This window comes from Tachyglossus aculeatus, chromosome 11 (genome assembly GCF_015852505.1).
Source record: "Tachyglossus aculeatus isolate mTacAcu1 chromosome 11, mTacAcu1.pri, whole genome shotgun sequence".
Classification (NCBI taxonomy): domain Eukaryota; kingdom Metazoa; phylum Chordata; class Mammalia; order Monotremata; family Tachyglossidae; genus Tachyglossus; species Tachyglossus aculeatus.
This window is the reverse complement of record NC_052076.1, coordinates 67,975,769-67,989,917: the sequence shown is the minus strand read 5'-3', so window position 1 is coordinate 67,989,917 and position 14,149 is coordinate 67,975,769. Positions and strand designations below refer to the sequence as shown.

The 14,149-nt window shown below is 53.3% G+C and overlaps 1 protein-coding gene and 1 non-coding gene across 2 annotated transcripts in view; one reads left to right on the top strand and one right to left on the bottom strand.

Moving 5' to 3' along the window:
• Positions 1–14,149, top strand: part of SNX19 (sorting nexin 19) — a 54,032-nt gene that overhangs the window by 21,390 nt on the left and 18,493 nt on the right. The gene's annotated exons all lie outside the window — the stretch shown is intronic.
• On the bottom strand, positions 9,626–9,763 carry LOC119935307. The gene has a single exon (XR_005453193.1). It is a non-coding gene; the product is annotated as a small nucleolar RNA SNORA7 (small nucleolar RNA).

Genomic DNA, 14,149 nt, shown 5'->3' with positions numbered 1-14,149 from the left:
AGATCCCATCAGCGGCCTCTGCCCCCGGGGGTACAGCGGTCAGTGCCCAATCATAGTCTGCGCCCCTCCCATCACCCCCGTGCATCTGACCGACTCGGAGGGGGCGGGAGGGGGCAGGGAGTGTAAATTCAACTCTCAACCCCACGACCCCTCCTTCCACGCTGCGATCGGAATAGCTCTGGTCTGAGCCAAGCCTCATAAATCTCCCCTGATTGTTGATGGTGGGCGGGCGGGCGGGCGGGTGGTGGGGGCTGGGGGAGCTGGAGAGGAAAAGTTGGATGACCGAAAAAGGTATTGTTGAGTCAAAGGGAGGCCGGGCGGGCACAGGGACCGGGGCGGCCATGGGGGCCGGGAACATTGGGTTATGTAACGTCGAGCGTTCCTCGCCCGCGGCCAGGAGGGAGGGAAGGGGGATCGGGATGGGTGGGGTGAACCTGGGAGCGAATCTTGCTTGGGATCCCTCTGTCTCTACCCAGACCAGGCCGGCCTGCTCAGGCCTCCCGTTCTCTGTCCTCTGCGGGAGCAGGGTCCCTGGCCGGCAACCCCACTGGGGCAGAAGTGGGGCTGATGAGGCGAGCGGTGTAGCTTAGGGGAAAGAGCATGGTTGATGCTTGACCTGATGATCTCATTTCTCCCCCAGCGCTTATTATATTGGTTGGGACCAAGATAACGCTGAACAAATCTCATGATTATCGTTATTCTCATTATTTTGGGGCAGGGCCACTGCTGGTCCTAGGAGAGGGGAGGAACCTCCAGAACCCTGATATAGCGAGAGGAGGAGTGGGTAGCAGCCTACTCACTTTCCTTCTTGCCCTGTGAGCAGTGTCGGGATGGGAGCACGAGCCACACTATCACTGCCCCAGCCGTGCCCTCCACGTGGCCTCCGGCTGGCATCAGTGGGGTTGCTGGAACGGGCCCCAGCTGCATCCTGGGATTTCTCAGTGAAAGAAGAGGGTTGATGGAGGGAAGGGTGGATAAGGGAGAGTGAGACGCAAGGGGAGAAAGCGCCGGTGTCTGTGGACGGCAGGGGCAGAGGGAGCTGAAGGGCTGACTGGAATCTGCCCCTGCCCCATTGGCGTTTCCTCCAGCCCTGGGGGGCCCGGTGGCGAGCAGCCTCCAAGCCCCATTTTCCTCCCTTTTGGGGCCATCCAGCCAGATGGGGGGTGCCTGGGTCCACCTAGGCCCTGTGGCCTGCTCTGCGGGTCTGGCTTTGGCCGAAGGCGGGCTGCTACCGGGGCCGGAGGGAGAGAGAGATCCAGGTGGGCTGCTGAGTGTGCCCTGGGGGTAGGCAGCTTGGCAGGAGTGGGTTTGGGGCAGAGCTATTGAAACTCAATCTAGGGGTCTTTCCAGCCACAAAGTCACATTGGCTCCATCTGCCTTTCCCTGGGCCCCACGGACCGCCCCCACCAGCTTGTGTCTCTGGCACCCCCATGACACTGGTCCTGGAGAACAAGCATCCGCCCACCTGCAGCAAAGCCCTTCAGCTCCCTCTCTGGCCCTGAATCTCAGAACCCAGAACACAATGGAGCAGGACAGAAGCGGCATAGAAAAACGCTCTGGCACCAACGGCCTGGTTTCGCCGGGCACAGGCTGGTGCTGATTTTCATGGCCATCTAACCAGCAGCGAGACCCAGTCGGGCAAAGGGTGAACCCTAGGAGGACGAGGAAAAAGACCTGTATAGTTTTGGCTCCCTCATAGGGCTACTGGTGATGGCCCAGTGAAGCTGGGATAATGGGACCATTTTCAGCCCCTCAACTCCTGGAATGGCCGGGCATGTGTAAGGAGTCAAACAGTCCATCCCTAGCTCCCCCCCTGTTAGCTGTGGGCCCCTTATGGGACAGGGATCGGGGCTAGCCACAGGGGCTTAGGCATAGTGTTTGGCACAGAGTAAGTGCTTAGAAAATACCCTAATCCTAATTATGCTAATCCTTCCCCTGCCCACAGGCTGGGTCATCCCTGAATCATGCTGGGAAAATGGGCGCCCACCCTGTCCTGGAGGCTCTCTAGGGCCACTGGCTCCCCGGCTGGTGGAGTCATTGCAGGGCCCGGCAGCTAACAAGTCCCCCGATCTGCTGGACTTCAGCCCTTTCCCCCGACCTCGGCCCCCCACCTTGCTACCTGCTTCTGGTCCAAGCTCTGGCCAAGGTGACTGATGACCAGCACCCACTATCCCTTTCCCCAGATCCAGGGGGTCTTAGTTTGAGGGGCCTGGGGCCTCAGTCCACCCTTCCACGCCTCTCATAAATGCTCTCGGCCTAGGCAGAGTTCATCTTCTCAAGCCTGGGCCCTAGCCAGGCTGAGCCCCGAGAGCCCCGGGATATGGTGCCACATATTCTTCCCGCTGCTGCTAATCCCCAGATATGGACATCCTGTCTATCTTGTCATATCCTGGCTGTCTGCACTTGGAAACTGGAGCAGAGAGAAAGCGTGTGTGATGGGGGCGGTATATAAAGGGAGGCGGGGGCGCGTGCGTGTCTGACCTTTCATCCGGGCCCAAGAGTTTGTCCCTCGGCCACAGAGCCAAGCCCATCCAAGGGTTAGCTGTCTGTTCTGGGGGCCCCCAGGCAAGGCCCCTGAGCATTCGGGGTGGTGAGCTGTCTCTGGCCCGGAAGCAGGAGGTGGTCTTCAATGGGGGTGGGGGCCGCGGTTCGTCTGTGACTCACGGGGCGACCGAGTCTGAGATCCTACCCTACGGCTGGCCCGGCCATAACCTTAGGGAAACCTCTGCTTGTTGAGGAGAGTGTGTGATTGGGAAGAAGGTTCGCTAACAGATGGTTGGAAAACTGGCCTTCTCTAGTAAATGTTTACTCTATGCTGGGGGTGGATTCCAGATAATCCGATCAGGCGCACCACAGGCCTCACAGTTGAAGAGGTCACTAGAGCAAGGCTTAGTGGAGAGAGCACAGGCCTGGAAGGCTGAAAGTCATGGGTTCTAATCCCAGCTCCGCCAGTGACCTTCGGCAAGTTGCTTCACTTCTTTGGGCCTCAGTTACCACATCTGCAAAATGGGGATAAGAGCGTGAGCCCCATATGGGACAGGGACTGTCTCCAACTTGATTAACTTGTATCTATCCCCATGCTTAGAACAGTGCTTGGCGTCTAGTAAGTGCTTAACAGGTACCGTAATGATTATCATTATTATTATTATTGTTCTTATTATTATTATTACCATTTTACAGTGAGGAAACAGAGGCCTCAGGAGATCAAGTGACTTGGCCAAGGTCACAGAGAGAGCCAGAGGTACACATAGGATTTGAATTCAGCTCCCAGGAACCGAGCTCCCCGCTTTCAGAGCGTTCGAATGCAGCTCCATCTCCGGTGGAGTCTGGGGAGGCAGCTCCTCGTCCCGGGCACCCGGTGGGCGCTTCAGGACTTCCCCTGGGTGCCCAGCCAGGTTTTCCCACCGTCCACCCGCTGCCGCTGGTTTTACAGGGGATTTGCATTCGAGGCTGCGCCCAAGCTAGGCCTCTGCCAGGGGAACACCAGGTCGGAGGGCTCGAGTCAGAGGTCCCAGCTGGATGGGAGGCCTCGCCAGGGCTGATGACGGAGACACAATCCAGGACGCGAAGACCTCAGTGACTCAGAGTTGGCCAAGCAGTCCTCCTCCAACCCTGCCCCCCGCCCCCGCCCCGGCTTCCCTAGTGATTTCGGGAAAAGCCCATCAGACTTCCCTCCACAGGCAGCCAAGCCCATGCTCTGACCTCCCGTTTTCAACCCAGCTGAGTGTCTGACATCCGAAGATGCCTCGACCCAGATCTCTCTCCCTCCCCCCCGCCACGCCCCAGCTGGCAGGACTGAGCAGCGATGGTCCGGGTGGGAGCTGCGTGTCTCCAAAGCGACCTCTGAGACTTCTGAAGGGTCCTCTAGTAGTCCCCATCTCTTGAGCCTTCACGGAGCACTCCTCAGGCTTGGGCCCACGTAGCCTTTTTGCCCGAGCCCAGGAACTGCGCTCGTGGAAGGTCTTGAGTATGTCTGCCCTTGGCAGGGAGGTTCTTGGGGAGAGAGTTCTTCAGTAAAGTCATCGTTTGGTTCACAAATGAACACAGGGCACCCTACATCTTGGTGCTCTGCGGCCATGCAGACAGACCGACCTTATGGAGCTGTGGACCCCTGGCTTAGAGGCCACCAGGAACCCCTGTGTCCACTACCCTGCTGGCCTAGCAGATATCTATTGGGCTTCTCTCTTCTCAGACCTGTCCACTGATTTGTGGCTGGCCTGGGTAGCCACAGGCTGACCCCGAAACCAGTGAGGCGAGGGGCCCAAAGTAGTCAATTGTGCAGACTCCTGGGCCAATTGGGAGGTATGCTCGAGATAGCCCGCTCCAAGCACCCTTACCTTGTCTTCATAAACTTGGTTCGAGATCTTCTGAATTAAGGAGTAGTTCGTTGGATGGAAAACGAGGCTGGTAACGTTTGTGTGGATGGATGGAGGTGGGACCCATTCGTTAGCTTACAGGGAAAGAGAGACAAAGACACCCTTGGTGTCTGTCTGATTCATGTTGTCATTAATTCAGGCCAGATCATTCTTGTGGTGCTCTAAATTATTCAGGGCTGCTGTCTCCATTGATCAAGTTAATTAGCGGATTTCCACCCTGCCTCATGCTGAGAGGACACACAATTGTCTGGTTCTGGGAACCAGACTTCCTGGGTTCTCTTCCTGTAGCTGGACATTCTAGGCTTGGTGGAGTTTCATCATCAGCAGGCCTAATTTCTGCCCTCCGTTCCCAGGCACGACAGGGGCTGCCCCGGCCAGGATTACTGAGATGAGGGGGAAGAGGCCAGTGTGGCCTTTGGTGATACCAGGTGCCGTGGGTTCACTCATTCATTCATTCAATTGTATTTATTGAGCGCTTCCTGTGTGCAGAGCACTGTACTCAGCGCTTGGTAAGTACAAGTTGGCAACAGACTCTCTATGTCTCTACCGAGCAACAGGCTCACATTGTAGAGTTCCCGGGATTGGCTCTCATGGGCTGGTTGGGCACTGAGGGAGGGTCGGTAGGTTGGGGAGAGGCCAGGATTCTCCCTCAGGATTTTCAGGGCAGGAAGTAGCTTGTCTACCCTACCACCCCTGAGAGCCAGGAAAGGGGCAGGGGCAGATCAGGATGTTGGCTGTGACTGATTTTAGGGTCTTCTCCCCCACGTGATTGTAAACTTCTTGAAGACAGTGGCATGCCTGCTTACTCTGCTGCACTCCCCCAGGCACACAGTAAGCCCTCAGGAAATACGATCCATTCGCCTCTGCCGGTAGGCTGCAGCCCCAGCCCGGGAAGCTTGGGGTCCCCACCAGGCAGCAGGGCAAACTGGAGCCACCCTTGTCCTCCCCAGACTCCTGAAGCCTGTACAAGCAGCGGCCATGCCAGGCCAACACAGGAGCCCCGAGTGTCATGCCCAAAGGCAGCAATGGAGGCGGTGGGCAATGCCCCATTAGGGAAGAGCAGGGCCTGGGATTGGGAAGACTGGGATGAAGGAGCTGAACTCCATACAGGGGGCAGGCAGAGCCTCCTGCCGGACTCCTTGCTCCCCACACACGCTGGAGGAAAAGATTCGCCTCCCTCGTGAGCCGGAGGGCCGGCAGAAAGGGCCAGACACGATGCTTTGCCACTCTGGTACCAGTCAACCCCCTTCCCAAATGAGCCAGAAGTAAATCTATTCCTCCTCTCTCTCTTTCCCTCTCCCTCCTCTCTCCCTTTGCCTCCCCACTGCCCCCAGTCCAGTCCCATTGTTCTGTTGCCTGTTTGTCCACCAACCTCTCAAAAGTTTCTTTTGTCATTTCTACCACACGGGAAGGCCGCACCTGCCCCAAATGCTCAGTGGCTCCGGAGAGACAGGCCAGGTCTGATCCACAGCCCTCTCTGAGGCCCTCCGTGGCTTCGACACCAGCCTTCGGCCGGAGTTAGGAAGCTTGGCAGGGTGGCCTATGCCCCTACCTGGGCTGCCTGTTCCTGCTACTTCAGCTGGGACCATCCCAAGTGTAGGGGCTCCATCACAGGAAATGTGAGAAGAACATATTGATTCCCAAGAGCAGGGGCTCTCAGCTAAACCTACCAGCCTCCAGCTGATGATGGTATTTATTAAGCACTTAGTATGTGTCAAGCTCCGTTCTAAGCACCAGAGTAGACACAGCCTAATCAGTTTGGACACCTTCCCTGGCCCACACGGGGCTCACAGTCTTAATCCCCATTTTACAGGTGAGGTAATTGAGGCCCTGAAAAGTGAAATGACTTGCCCAAGGTCACACAGCAGGCAAGTGGCAGAGCCAGGATGAGAACCAAGGTCCTTCTGAGTCCCAGGCCCGTGCTGCTTCCGCTGACTCTGAATTTTCGGACACAAACAATTGATTTTCCGCCGCAGTCAGTCAGTCAGCTGGGCCCGGCTCCTAATCCCCTCTTAGCATTTCAGGCCCCCGCCCACCAGTATCATGGCTTCTTGCTTGTCGCAGCTTGCTCCTTGGGATGGCAACAGGTACTCCTGACCCCGCCATCTCCTCCAGCCTCATCCCAGCGCCCTGTCCTCTCTCACCGCTGCCGCTCTGACCTACAGGGCAGATCACTAGGAGCAGTGGGGCCGCTGGTTGCCCAGACAACCCAGAAGTTGCCGCACCACCTCCCTCCTCCCCACACCAGGTTTCCTCTGGCCTTGCCCTGTCCGCACTCCAGCTGAGACTTAATTTTCCCCTGGTTGTGTGGTCCCTTTCATTAGCCTCCTTCCCTTCCTCTCTTTCCTGCCTTCCCAAAGTATCCCGTGCTGGGAACTGGGGCGGGCAGGGCGGGGTGGATGGCTACCTGGAAGATGAGAACGGGCTTCACTGCTCGTTCCCACGGGCTGCCTCCTCTGCCGGATAGGGAGCCGTGCACAATTTTATCCTGAGCTGCAGGTCCTTCCGACCTCAGGGGAGGGGAGGGGAATGGTCTCTTTGAGGGGCTGTTAGGTACTGAGCCCGAGAGCAGATAGGGGCTTGGAAGCCAATTGTGGGGAGGAGGACAAAGCCAGTGCAGGTCTGTGGGGACCCAGTGTTGCATTTCAGAGAAGGGTCCGGCAACCGGAGAGCTTGGCCCTGGACCTGTCTGAGCTCCACGTGGAGCCCAGGGATCTCTGGACCACCTTGCAGCTGGAATAGCAGGAATACGGCTCGGCTGGGCCCTTGGGCATCGCCCCGTTCTTCCTCCCCAGCCCGGTTTCCAGGGATCATAAAACTCCCGTCCGTTCTTGCTTCCCCTGAGGTCTGCCTGGTAGGCTGGACCCCGATGGCTCCTAGGTAGTCCCGACAGCCCTTTGCCCCTCGCAAGAGAGATGTGTGCAGTGGCAGTCGCACCAGTGTGGAAGTCCGGTAGAGGAGCAGTGTGGCTTAGTGGTTAGAAAACGGACCTGGGAGTCAGAAGGTCATGGGTTCTAATCCTGGCCCCGCCACTTGTCTGCTGTGTGGCCTTGGGTGAGCCACTCCACTTCTCTGTGCCTTAGTTACCTCATCTGCAAAATTGGAGTGAAGATGGTGAGACTTGTGTGGGACAGGGACTGTGTCCAACCTGATTTGCTTGTATCCACCCCGGCGCTTAGTACAGTGCCTGGCACATAGTAAGTGCCTAGCAAGTATTATTATTATCATTATTATTATTATTATTATTATTATTATTATTATCATTATTATGAGTCTGTGGATTCTAGAGCATGGAATCTGGAGGGGGTGGGGATGCCACTCCCAAACTGCAGGCTGCTGCAGTTGGGGGAGACCAAGGGCTGAAAACAGAAATGTCACATGCATAGGTGCCTGGGACCAAAACTTTTCAGGACTGGGGTGAACCAGCCAAAAACAGGACTGTCCAGAGAAAAACGGGCAGATGGTCACTCCGCTTTCTCTCTCATGGACTCTGGGGTGGGTGGGTGGGCTGTGGTGCTGCCTCGACTCCACTGGCATCGCACTGGCTTGGGCCTTGAAGACCAGAGGGTGAATGTGGGTGACATGGACCCTTCACTCAGGGCCATATCCCAGAATACCCGTGTGGTCGATCAGTAGAGCTCATAACTCGGTGGCTCAGTTTGATTTTGCCTCTCATCTGAGCTTGAGGCCTCCTTGGCTGCCTTGGCTCAAATGCAGACTGTTGGCAGCTGCCCCATCCTCTAGAATTTATAAAGTGTCCCAGATGTGAAGCATGGCATGTCCCCTCACCACCTCACTCCAGCCTGGGAGTTAGCTGTTTGTCCTGAACCTGAAGCTGGCTTCTTTGCCCAGCATAAAAACCTGTAGTAGACTGGGTCCAGGGAGGGGCTGGGCTTCAGTGGAAGAGGACCTTATTTCCTTGCACTGGAAACCTGAGGCTCAGATGAGCTGGCACATAAAGAGACCCCTTGGCTTTGGGGACAGTCTCCCTGGTTACCAGTGCATCAGTGGAAACAGTGCATTAGTGACCCCAAATCCCTGGTGCATTATGTTCTTGGCACTTGGGTGGTGGTGAAGGACGTAGGGAGGACCCCACCTCTGAAAGTGACTGAACAATAACAAGAACATCAGGCAGTAAGCAATGTTAAACCTGTGGTCCAGCCAACCAGCTATTCCCTCACCATCAGCGGCAACAGAAAGCTTGGTGGGTGGGCAATGGATATTCCTCCCCACGGTTAGGGATTTTCCTCTGAAAAACCATTATAGACCTTACCTCACAGCCCTTCCTGAACCTATTGCTATTTTCTGATTCCCCAACTTCCTGGAGTAACAGATTCCATATGCATCCCACCCGTTGCTTAAAAGATCTCATTTGGTCTTGGGATCTATTAACTGGAATATGGCAGGCGAGGCCCAAGGAGAAGTCTTCCTACTATATTTGGACAGACCCTTGTGTCCAGTTTTGGTTTCCACATTTCAAGAGGGTGGTGGAGAAGCTGGAGATGGTCCAGAGAAGAGCAAGTAAATCAGTTAAAGGGCTGAAACAGACTCCAGGAGGGAAGATTAAAGCCTTTGGGATTCCTCAGCTTGGAAAATAGAAGGCCAAGAGACCCTCTCTTCTGAGACTAGGAAAGGCTATCACAAGCGAACACTGCCTACCCTTTTAGGGGTCCACAGGAGAACAAGAGCATTGAGTTTGGCTTAAGGCAGAACTTCTCCACAATCCAGGTGATACAACGATGGAACAGTTAATTAGAAACAGTGTAGCCTTGTGAAAAGAGCCGAAACCTGGAAATCAGAGGACCTGGGATCTAATCCTGGCTCCATCATATACCTACTTTGTGACCTAGGGTCAGTTATTTAACTTCCCTGTGCCTCTGTTCCCTCAACTGCAACTGCAAAATGGGGAATTCAATACCAGTTTGCCCTCCTACTTAGACTGTCAGCCCCATGTGGAACCTGATTATCTGGTCTCTGCCCTAGCATTTAGGACAGTGCTTGGTGTATTTTGTCGTATGCCGTTGAGTCGTTTCTGACCCATAGCGACAACACAGACAAATCTCTCCCAGAACGCCCCACTGTCCATCTGCAGTCATTTTATGGATCGATCTATGGATCGTAGTGGATCCATAGAGTTTTCTTGGTAAAAATACATAAGTGGTTTACCGTTGCCGCCTTCCGTGCAGTAAACTTGAGTCTCTGCCCTTGATTCTCTCCCATGATGCTGCTGCCAGCATGGATAAGGTTCGACTTGTAGCAGATTGTCTTCCACTCGCTAGCCACTGCCCAAGCTAGGAATGGAATGGGTAGGCCTCCCCCTGACTCTCCCTCCCGTAGCTGAGACTGGTAGAGTACTGGAAACTCTCCAGGTGTGACCCCGAGGGGTGGTTGGCATGTAGTAAGGGCTTAATAGATACCACAGTTATTATTAGGGGGAATGTGGAACCTTCATTGCTGGTGGTCTCTAAGGAATTATTGCTACCCTCTCCCCCCAACTTCCAAGAGTATGTCTGAGTGATTTAGAAGCTCAACCAGAGGCAGGGGGCTACCACAGTTGACATCCGGAGGTACCAGCCAGCTCTGGCATCTATACATGCTCATGACCAATTCCCGGATAGATCTACTAAACTTCCCTCCATTTTATAAAGACCCCTCTGACCCGTCATCTTTACTAATAACAAGTATGGTATTTGTTAAGTGCTTATTATATGCCGAGTGTTGTACTAAGCCCTGGGGTAGAAAGAGAATAATCAGGTCAGACACGGTCTCCGTCCCACATGGGATTCACAGTGTAAGAAGCACCCTGCCTATGGTTTTTCACGTGCTTGGGTTGCAGTCCTGACATGCTGGTAAACCCTGAACTGAAAATCTAGGGGCTTTGAGGCAAATCAATCAATCAGTGGTATTTATTGAGTGCTTATTTTGTGCAGAGCATTGTTTTAAGTGCTTGGGAGAGTCCAATACAACAGGCACGTATATTCCCCAAAGCAAGCTTACATTGTAAAGGGAGAGTGCTAGTAAATCAGGGCTACTCTCCAGCAACAAGCCATTCTCCTTTGTTGTCCTTCTTCCCACCCCCACCCCACCTTGCCCCCAGACTGGACAGAGGAGCCATGAGGCAACAGGTTGGGAGATTGCTTTGATCCCAGCAGGGTCCAATGGAAAGAGCACAGGCCTGGGAATCAGAGGACCCGGGTTCTAATCCTTGTCTGCTGTGTGACCTTAGGCAAGTCACTCAACTGCTCTGTGCCTGAGTTCCATCATCTGTAAAAAACAAAGATAAAATATCTATTCTCCTTCTCCTTAGACCACACTTCCCATGTGAGATGGGCTATGTTCAATGTGATTAGTTTATGTCCTGAGGGCTTAGTACAGTGCTAAGCATGTAGTAAGCACTGAACAAATACCGCAGTTATTATCGGCTTTAGGGAGCTTTGATTTCTTTTTCCTTTCTCTTCCTTTCTTGGCCTTCTACCAGCACTGACTTGCATTGGGGCCTAATGTACAGATAAAAAAACTGGGAGTCAGGAAACACACACTCAGATCCCAGCTCTGCCCCTGGCTTCCTGGGTGACCTTGGACAAGTCACTCAGCCTCTCTATATCCCTGTTTCCTCATCTGCAAAATGGGGATTTAATTCAGTCTTATTGATTGAGCGCTTACTGTGTGCAAGGCACTGTACTAAGCTCTTGGAAGAGTGCTTTCCCCCCCTTCAGAACCCTCCTAAAATCATATCTCCTCCAAGAGGCCATCCCTAGCCAATTCCTTTATTTCCCATATCTGCCCTCCCCTCTGCCTCAAGTATGCATTAGGCTCTGTATCTCTTTAAGCACTTTGATATTCATCTCAGCCCAACAATACTTGTGTAAATATTCTCGTACTCTACTATTTCTCCTTATCCCTAATCTATTTTCGTTTCTGTCTCCGCTGTAGACTGTAAGGCCCTTGTGGGCAGGGATCACATCCACCAACTCTTTTGTATTGTACTTTTCCAAGCCCTCAGGACAGTGCTTTGCACACAGTAGGCTCTCAGTAAATACCATTGATCAGTTTTAACATCTACTTGCAAAGGGCTGTCAATGAGTGTACCTTAACCATTTCCATCCTCTTGTGAAATGTGTAGAAAACCCATTTATAACAACTGCACTCATCCTGCTCTCTAGTGCATTCTTTAGAGCTGAACGGAAGTCTTTGAGTTGCATTCTTCAGGATTCCCGTCCCCTCTGTTGGTGGTTTAAGAAAAATTCAGTTGACATTTTGGAAGAGAAAAGGGGCCAGGGGATCTCCAGGTCCCCATTGCGGGCCACAGGCGGATTACGAGGGGATGACCAGAAGTTACTGGCGGGGTGTTCTCGGTTGGTGCAGGGGACTGGACCTCTTTTTATTTATTGAGGTCATTCCCATTGCCAGTTTCCTCAGTCAGCACTTAGTGAGGCTCCGGCCTAGTGGGGAAAACTGTGACCTCTGGCAGTGCCAACCCCAGGGGACCCTCTTTCTAGAGAAATAAGCATCTAGCCCCAGGAACTGGCCCTTTTGCCCCTCCTCAAATCAGGGCTTTCTGCACAGGCCATGTCTGAGGAATTTTAACTCTAGGTCAACCACCATTATGAGGCCCCAGCCTGTAGTCAGTTTGAGATTCAGTCCAGATTCATTCATTCAGTCAGTCGTATTTATTGAGGGCTTACTGTGTGCAGCACACTGTACTAAGCATTTGGGAGAGTACAATATAACAATAAACAGACACATTCCCTGCCCACAGTGAGTTACCAGCACCTCTCGAGCTCTCCCTGGCAAGATCTCTGTCCCCCATCTACCCCGTGGTTGTCAGAAAGGGCCATACAGAAGCGGGCTGTTGGTACAGTTTCATACAGCCCTGTCTGGTTTTCTCAGGCCTGAGTTCCCCTGGGGTTGTCATTGAAGAATAGAAGAGGGCCCCCAGCAGAGCCTGGAGGGACCCCCCCCACACACACACACTTTAGGAAGTGGGCAGAGGAAAGCCAGAAAAAGAGGCTTAGAAAGAGCATCCAGAAGGAGGAGGACCAGGAGAGGACAGTGGCCACTGAAACCAAGGTTAGATAGCTTTTCCAAGGGAAGAGGGAGGTCAGCCACAATCCATTCCTCTGCTCATTTTTTCCATCCTGAAGACTCAGTTGTGAGGCTCCTCAGCCGTTCTCACCAGGAATCTCCATCGGCGTGGTGATGGGGCATGGAAGCAGCATGATATAGTGGATAGAGAATGTGCCTGGGAGTCAGAAAGTCACGGGTTCTAATTCTGTCTCTGCCACTTGACTGCTGTGTGACCTTGGGCAAATCACTTCACTTTTCTATGCCTCAGTTCCTTCATCTGGAAAATGGATTGAAACTGGGAGCCTGACATGGGACAGGAACTGTGTCCAACCTGATTTGCTTGTATCCACCCCAGTGCTTAGACTAGTGTCTGGCACACAGAAAGTGCTTAACAAATACCTTTTTTTTTTTTGGTTGCAATTGTATTCGGGGTTTTTTTCCCAGGGTCCATTGGGCATCGGCATCCACCACTGAGCCGGGGCCGGCAGTGACCGGGAACAGCTTCCTTCTCTCCTGGCCATGCTCACCCTTGGAGCCAGCAGGGCTGCACAAGATGTCCCCGTGTGACTTCTGCAAAGGGACATGTGGGGCTATGGGAAAAGGGGGAAATGGCCAATCAGGAATCAAGAGCCTCATCTTGGGGTGAGCGTGACCATGCTCGGGGTTAAGGGGAAGACTCTGCCTGTGCTGCCTCAGTGAGAATCAAGCCTGGTAACTGCTATAAGAGACAACCAGTTGGCTTTTGGACTCAGTCAGTTCATCAGTGGTGTTTGTTAAGCACTTTCTGTGTGCTGACCACTGAACTAAGCACTTGGGAAAGTATAGGTATGCTCTCCTTTTCCACAAGGAGCTCACAGTCTACAGTGGCCTCAACCAGGGAAAGATTGTAAGCTTGACCTAGCAGCAGTCAGGAAGCAACTAGTTTTCCTTCCTCTTTGCCTTTTCTGTTCCTCTTCTGTCCAAAGTCCTACGGAATAGGAATACGTTCATCAGTCCAGCAGTCACTTTGGTTAGTTCAGCTTCCTCTTTGGGGCTGATCTCTGTCCCAGCCTCTTTGAGCACCCCCCAGGCTGGTCAGACCAAATGGAAGGAACCACTGAACTCTGGGGCAAAGATCTGCCCAGCTCACTTTGCCCGCAACACCCCCCGGGAATGGAATTGTGTGGTTTAACCTGGAACAGATCCAGGGATAGTCGAGCCCATGAAGACTTATTTACTAGGAGGACACAAACCACAGAGGTCTGACTGAATAAAATGGGTTTCACCTACAGCAAGAGAGAATTGGATGAAGAAAAAGTTCTTGCCAGTCTAGGTGATCAAACCCTGGAATAGTCCACTCAGCCAAGCAATCAATGCTACTTTATGAGCACTTGGAGAGTGTAATACAATAAAATAGGTGGACCCCATCTACAATGGGGGAAGAAAGACATTAAAATGCTATAGCTGGATGCATACGTAAGTGCTGTGGGGGTAAATCAGAATTAGAGGTTACACACCCAAGTACATAGGTGATGTAGAAAGCAGCGGAAGTGGGGGCTTAGTCGGAGAAAGCCTCTTGAAGGAGATGTAATTTGAATAGGGCTTTGAAGATGGGGGAGTGGTCGTTGGATCTGAATGGGGAGGAAGTTCCAGGCCAGAGGGAGGATGTGGGCAAGGAATTGAAGGTGAGAAAGGCCTCAGTGAACTCACTGAGGTGTAATGAGTAG